Below are 6,910 nucleotides of genomic sequence, written 5' to 3'. Positions count from 1 at the left end.
GTGGGTTCCCTCTGTTGGTCTGTTTCTAATTGTTGTAGATGCTGTGTTAATGTGTTAATTTTGGTTCTTTCTTCTTTTGGGATATGTGTGTTTACTGCAATAAATTGTCCTCTCAGCACTGCTTTCACAGTATCCCAAAGATTTTGGTATGTTTTGTTTTCATTCTCATTTGTTTCTAGGAACTTTGTGAATTCATGTTTAATATCTTCTATTACCCAGTCACTTTTCAGCAGGGTGTTATTCAGTTTCCATGTATTTTACTTGATTTCCTTGGTCTTCCTATTGTTGATTTCTAATTTGATAATTTGTGGTCTGAGAAGATGATTTGTAGTATTTTGATATTTGTAAATTTGTGGAGATTTGTTTTGTGGCCTAAAATATGGTGTATTCTGGAGAATGTTCCATGTGCACTGGAAAAGAATGTATATTGTGCAGTTGTTGGTTGAATGCTCTGTAAACATATATGAGGTCCAGTTGGCTGCGTTGTTTAGTCTTTCTGTGTCTTTGTCAAGTTTTTTTCTGTTTTTTCTATCTATTTTTGAAAGCATTGTATTAAAATCACCCACTGTTATTGTGCATTCATCTCTTTCTTTCTTCAAATCTATTAGAGTTTGCTTTATTTTTTTTGGAGCTCTTTCATTGGAAGCATATATATTTATTATGGTTATTTCATTTTGTTCAATTGTTCCTTTAATCATGACATAATATCCATTTTTATCTATTATGCTGGGGGGTTTTTTGCCTTAAAATTTATTTTATCAGAGATTAGTACTGCCACTCCTGTTCATTTTTTATTGCAATTATCTTGGTATATTTTTTTCCATCCTTTGACTTTTAATCTGTTTTTGTCTCTGTGTGTGAGATGTGTCTCTTGCAGACAGCATATCGAAGGATCTTGTTTTTTTATCCATTCTGTCATCTTCTGTCTCTTATCAGGTGCATTTAATCCATTTACATTCAGTGTTATTATCGATAGGTATCGATTAATTGCTGCCATTATGTTTGGGGTTTTGTTGTTGTTGTTGTTGTTGCTGCTTTCTTTGCTCTATGTGTATTCATTTGATGAGTTCATGCTTTTTGTGTTCTTTCTTGTGAGTTTCCTCATAGTTTTAATGTTTCCATGTTCTTCTTGGATTTTCATTTTCTTGGTATGTTGTAAAGTGTTCATTTTCTTTGAGGTTGCCTTATAGTCCATTAACTTTTCTCTCCATTTAGACAGTCTACTTTATCCTGTAATCTACCTGACCTTCTCACCATCTGGATCTCTGTTCCTACGTTTTTACCTTCTTTTACATTGTACTTATTTTAATCATAGACTGACCTCCCAGATTCTCTGAGTTTGTTCTTTTAATTTTGTTCTTTTCTCCACTCCTCCTTCTGTCGACTTAATTCTGGGAGGTACTGCTACGTTTGTCAATCTCTGGTTGTTGTCTGTTCTTGTTGGTTCTCAGTCCACAGAATTCCCTTTAGGATGTTTTGTAGTGTGGGGTTGGCTTTGGCAAAATCCCTTAGCTTCTGTTTATCCTGGATAGTTTGAATTACACTGTCATATTTGATTGATAGCTTTGCTGAATAAAGGATTCTTGGTTGGCATTTTTTTTCTTTCAGGGCTTTATATATGTCTCCCCATTGCCTTCTTGCTTGCATGGTTTCTGCTGAGAGAACCTAGCTTAATCTTATTTGCTTGCCTTTTTATGTGACACTTCTGTTTTCCTTGGCTGTTTTCAGAAGTGTCTCCTTATCTCTGATTTTGGAGAGCTTGACTATGATATGTCTTGGTGATTTTCTTTTGGGTTCTATTCTTCCTGGGGTTCGTTGTGCTTCTTGAATGTTTATCTTTTCACTTTTCAGGATGTTAGAGAAATTTTCTTCCAGCAGTTCTTCAACTATTTCCTCTGTGGACTTGTGTGATTCTTCTTCTTCTGGAATGCCAATAATTCTTAAGTTATTCCTCTTCATGTTGTCCAACATGAATCTTAGAGATTTGCCAGATTTTTTATCCTTTTATCTGTTTGCTCTTCTATCTTAATGGTATTGAGAGATTTGTCTTCCAGCTTACTGGTTCTGCCTTCATCTCGTCTATTCTACTCCTTTGCCCTTTCAGAGTATTGTCTATTTCTGATATTTTGTTATTGATGGTTTGGACCTCTTTCTGTAGGTTTTTAATTGTTTTCAATGCTGTGTCTATCTTATTTGATTGTTCCTATAGTGCTTTCCTGACTTCTTCCTTATTTTTCTCAACTCCATTGTAAAGTGTTTTGAAACATGTTATAATCATTTTTTCTGAATTCCTTCTCAGGCATTTCCAAGGCCTGCCCTCCTTCCAGAGTGTAGTCCAGGTCTACCTCTAGGTTATTTGTCTCAGATATTTTATCTTGTTTCTAGACATGTGCTGTAATGGTTATCTGCTTTTGCCTCTTGTTTTTATATGTTTATATGTGGCCTTAATATTTAATTGAGTATGTGTTTTGGTATTTTTTATGCTTTCTGATTGCTTCCAGGAAGATGTGATCAGGATGTGGGCTTCCACTTTCACTCTTCTTATTGCTTAACTCAGAGTAACTTTCACTGGTGGTGTCTGTTTCCCTGGTATATGGCAGTTGGTATGGGTTCTTTTCTGGGTTTTGGTGTTTATAGAGTGTGATTGTAGCTTGACTATATGGCAGCAGTTGCTGACTCTTCTTGTGTAATATAAGGAGAGAAAGAGTCATCCAAGGGTAGAAGGGGGAGCATATAACAGCAAAATAGCACCAGTGGGGGAAATAAAACAAGAGAAAAACAACAACAACAACAAAAAAGCAGCAATAACAAAAACTAGTCTGAATACTGCAGTCTATAATCACAGAAATGGGAAAGGTGGGAGACAAGGAAAAAAAAAAAATCTGTAGCCTAATATGAGTATGCCTTTAATGTCTTCTCCTCAGCTTCTTGCTTTCCAAGTTGTCTGAGAGATTTCAAGATGCCAGTTTGGTTGTTATGCCATACCTCAGGCTTTAATTTAATTTTCAGCCTGTTTTGTTTTTAAACTCTCTTTCCCTCTCTACAGCTTTGTCCTGCCCTTTCCCATATTAAAAAGCAAAACAAATCACAAACAAAAAACGTTCAGGGCCTGCTCTTGGGCTGAGTAACTGTGCACATGCATGGCAGAAGAACCTACCCATGGTGAGAGTCGGGGGATGTCCACTCGCTCTGGGTCCCCATCTAGTCACCAGGATGCAGGTGTGCAAAAGTGGGCGCGCCAGTGAACAGATAAAAAAAAATCAGAACAAAGCAAAACTGACAAAGTGTATTGTCCACTTTTCTCCAAGGTTCCCACAGCGTTTTTCTGTGGTATTTCTGCTCCCCTGCTTGGTCTTGCCATTTGGTCTCACCTGAGATGTCGGCTCTGGGCCTCCGAGCATGGCAGATTCAAAAGTATGCGATTTCTTACTTCAGCTTCAAGTTCCACTAGCTATAAGCCTTCAAACCTTCAAAATATTCCTATCTCTGTGGTTCCGAGTTTTGGAGCTCTGCCCTGGATCTGCTTTGCCTGGTATTCTGTGGTATTGCTGATGGCGAACTTCAGTGCACCTCCACCCTACGCAACTGGTAAGTTTGATCTCCTAACTTATTACATTTTATTAATAGTTGTTTAGAGTTGCTTCCAACTCATGGAGATCCCATGTGTGCAGAGTAAAGCTATTCCCTAAGAATGTCAAGACTTTGATCTTTTAGAATCAGATTGACTGTCCTAAAAGAAAGCTGCTGCCATCAGTTTGATTCTTTAGGAGTAATTATCTTCTACTAATTAGGCTTTTTCCAGGTCTCCCTAAGAGTACAGGGAGTTGGGACTCTCAGGATTCCTACTTTTCTATTGAAGAGACCCTTCTATGGTAGGTAGTTCTCTGAAGTCTCAATATATGGAGGTCTGAATATTGGCTACTTAGGGTCTATTTAAAGATGGTCACTGTTGTTGTTAAGTCCCATCGAGTCACTTCTGACTCATAGTTACCCATATAGGATTTCCAAGGAGTGTCTTGAGGGTTTAAACTGCCAACCTTGTGGTTATCCTGCAACACCACCAGATTGTTGTTAGTTGTCACCAAATTGACTCCAACTCATGGCAACCCCATGAACACGAAAAAAAAAATGCTGTCTGGTCCTGCACTGTTGTCACAATCACAATCATTGATATGATTGAGCCCATTGTTTTAGCCACTGTATATTTTGTGTGCCTTCCAGGACTATATCAGCCAATCTTCTGTTGTGATTCATAGAATTTTCAATGGCAAAGTTTTGGAAGTAAAGTACCTGACCTTTCTTCCGAGTCTGTCCTAGTCTGAAAGCTCCACTGAAACCTGCATGCCACGGTGAGCCTGCTGGCATTTGAAATCTAAAGGTGCCACTGCTTCCAGCATCATGTTATTGTTTTTTGGTGCTTTTAAGTTGACTCTGACTCATAGCGATCTTATGTACAACAGAACAAAATACTGGCTGGTCCTGAGTATCCTTACAATTGTTGTTATTTTTGAGCCCCTTGTTGTTTCCACTGTGTCAGTCCATCTTGTTGGGGGTCTTCCTCTTTTTCACTGGACTTTCACTTTTTCAAGCATGATGTCTATCTCCAAGAACTCTCGTATAACATATCCAACGAAATGTGAAGTTTCACTATTTTCACTTCTAAGGAACATTCTAGTTGTATTTCTTCCAACACAGATTTGTTTGTTATTCGGGCAGTTCATAGTACTTTCAACATTCTTTGCCAATACCATAATTCAAATGTATCGATTTTTCTATGATTGTCTTTATTCATTGCCCAACTTTTCTCTATATATGAGGCAATTGAAAATACCACAGCTTGGGTCAGGCACACTTTAGTCCTCAAACTGACATCTTTGCTTTCTAACACTTTGAAGAGGCCTTTTGCAACAGATTTTTCTAGTGTAATATGTCATTCATCTCCTGACTACTGCTTGCATGAAAATTGATTGTGGATCCAAGTAAAATAAAATCTTTGACAATTTCAGTATTTTCTCTGTTTATCATGATGTTATTTATTGGTTCAGTTATGAGAATTTTTGTTTTCTTTATATTGAGATGCAATCCAAATATCAGTAAATATTTCATATCTTTTTTTGCCTCCAGCAAGTAAGGTTGTGTCATCTGCATATCACAGGCTGTTCATGACTATCTCCAGTCCTGGTGGCACATTCTTCTTTATAGGATCCAGTTTCTCAGATTATTTGCTTAATTTGGTTACATGCTGTTTAACATTGCTTTCAAATAAGCAAGGTTTTCATTGTATGGTTACTGTGTATGATGAAAGGATACAACCCTGACATACACTTCTGGTTTTAAACCATTCGGTATCCCCTTGTTCTGTTCAAACAGCTGCCTCTTTGTGTTCTGAAACACCCATTGTTCACAATGTCATCCATTGTTTGTTATGATCCACACAGTCAAAGGCCTTTGCATAGTCAATAAAGCACAAGTAAACATCTTTTTGGTTTTCTCTGCTTTAAGCCAAGATCCATCTGATGTCAATAATGACATCCCTCTTTTCATGTCCTCTTCTGGATCCAGCTTGAATTTCTGGTATCTACCTTTCTATGTACTACTGCAACCATTTTTTAATTATCTTCAGTAAAATTTTATTTGTTTGTGATATTAATAATATTGTTAAATGATTTCTGCATTCAATTGGATCACCTTTCTTTGGAATAGGCACAAATATGGATCTCTGTCAGTTAGTTGGCCAGGTAACTATCTTCCAAATTTCTTGCCATAGATAAGCAAGAGTTTCCAGAGCTGCATCAGTTTATTACAAGATTTCAATTTGTATTCTGTCAATTCCATGAGCCTTGTTTTTGTCGCTGCCTTCAATACAGTTTGGACTTCTTCCTTTTTTTTTTTTTTTTAAAGATTTTTCTTGTGAATTCAGTAAAAGTTTATAAGACAGATCATCGGTTTTACATTCAACAAATCATACACCTTGTTTCATTAAAATGATTATAATCTCTATGTACCATCAGTTAACAGTATTTCTCTCTATTCACATTAGCTTTTTTAAAAAAACAAAACCACTCAGGCATATATAATAATTAATACCTTGAAAGGACACATTCTGCAAGTCTGCTTCTGACCTCCCTCTCTTCCCATGAATCTAGAGTCCTCAGCTGCTCCTCCTCTCCATGACCCCATCTCTCCCTCCATCTCTGGCATCACTGCTTCTCTGGATAAGGTCCCACATTCTGCTTGTGCTCTTCTCCCTTGATGGTCCTAGGGTCCTCTGTTTCTGAACTGTGAGCTTAATTACTCACATGTTTTTGTTACAAAACTTCTACCTTTACCATTGTGACAGTCGCAATTAGTTATGATAACAATTATTCATTATTGACTCATACGAATCTTATCCCCATCTCTTTTCACTAGACCCATCTAGACAAGATGAAAACTATTCAGTGGGGGGACTCTTCCTCCCCCACCACACACACACTCTTAAACTCAACTCCCTCTTGAAACTTTGTAAGCCAGTTACTTCATGCCTTTATCACCCCCTCATTTAGGTAGCCATTGTATAAGTTGCCCATCCCTAGCTACCCTGTGTACAGAGGGGATAGCGTTGATACTTGATGTGGAGATTCCTTCCCTCTCTGTTGATATTTAGAGTTGATATCTCAAGCGAGTCAAGTTTTGCTAAAGGTAATACAGAAACGGTTACAATCATACATTGACAGAGAACTTCCAGAGGTTCAAGCTGGATTCAGAAGATGCTGTGGAATGAGAGATATCATTGCTGATGTCTGATGGATCTTGGCTGAAAGCAGAGAATATCGAAAGATGTTTACCTATGCTTTATTGACTACACAAAGGCTTTCGATTGTGTGGACCATGACAAGCTATGGACAACATTGAGAAGTATGAGTATTCC

The sequence above is a fragment of the Chrysochloris asiatica genome, unplaced genomic scaffold (assembly GCF_000296735.1).
Source record: "Chrysochloris asiatica unplaced genomic scaffold, ChrAsi1.0 scaffold00207, whole genome shotgun sequence".
NCBI lineage: Eukaryota > Metazoa > Chordata > Mammalia > Afrosoricida > Chrysochloridae > Chrysochloris > Chrysochloris asiatica.
The sequence above is the reverse complement of the archived record's forward strand: the minus strand, read 5'-3'. Positions refer to the sequence as shown.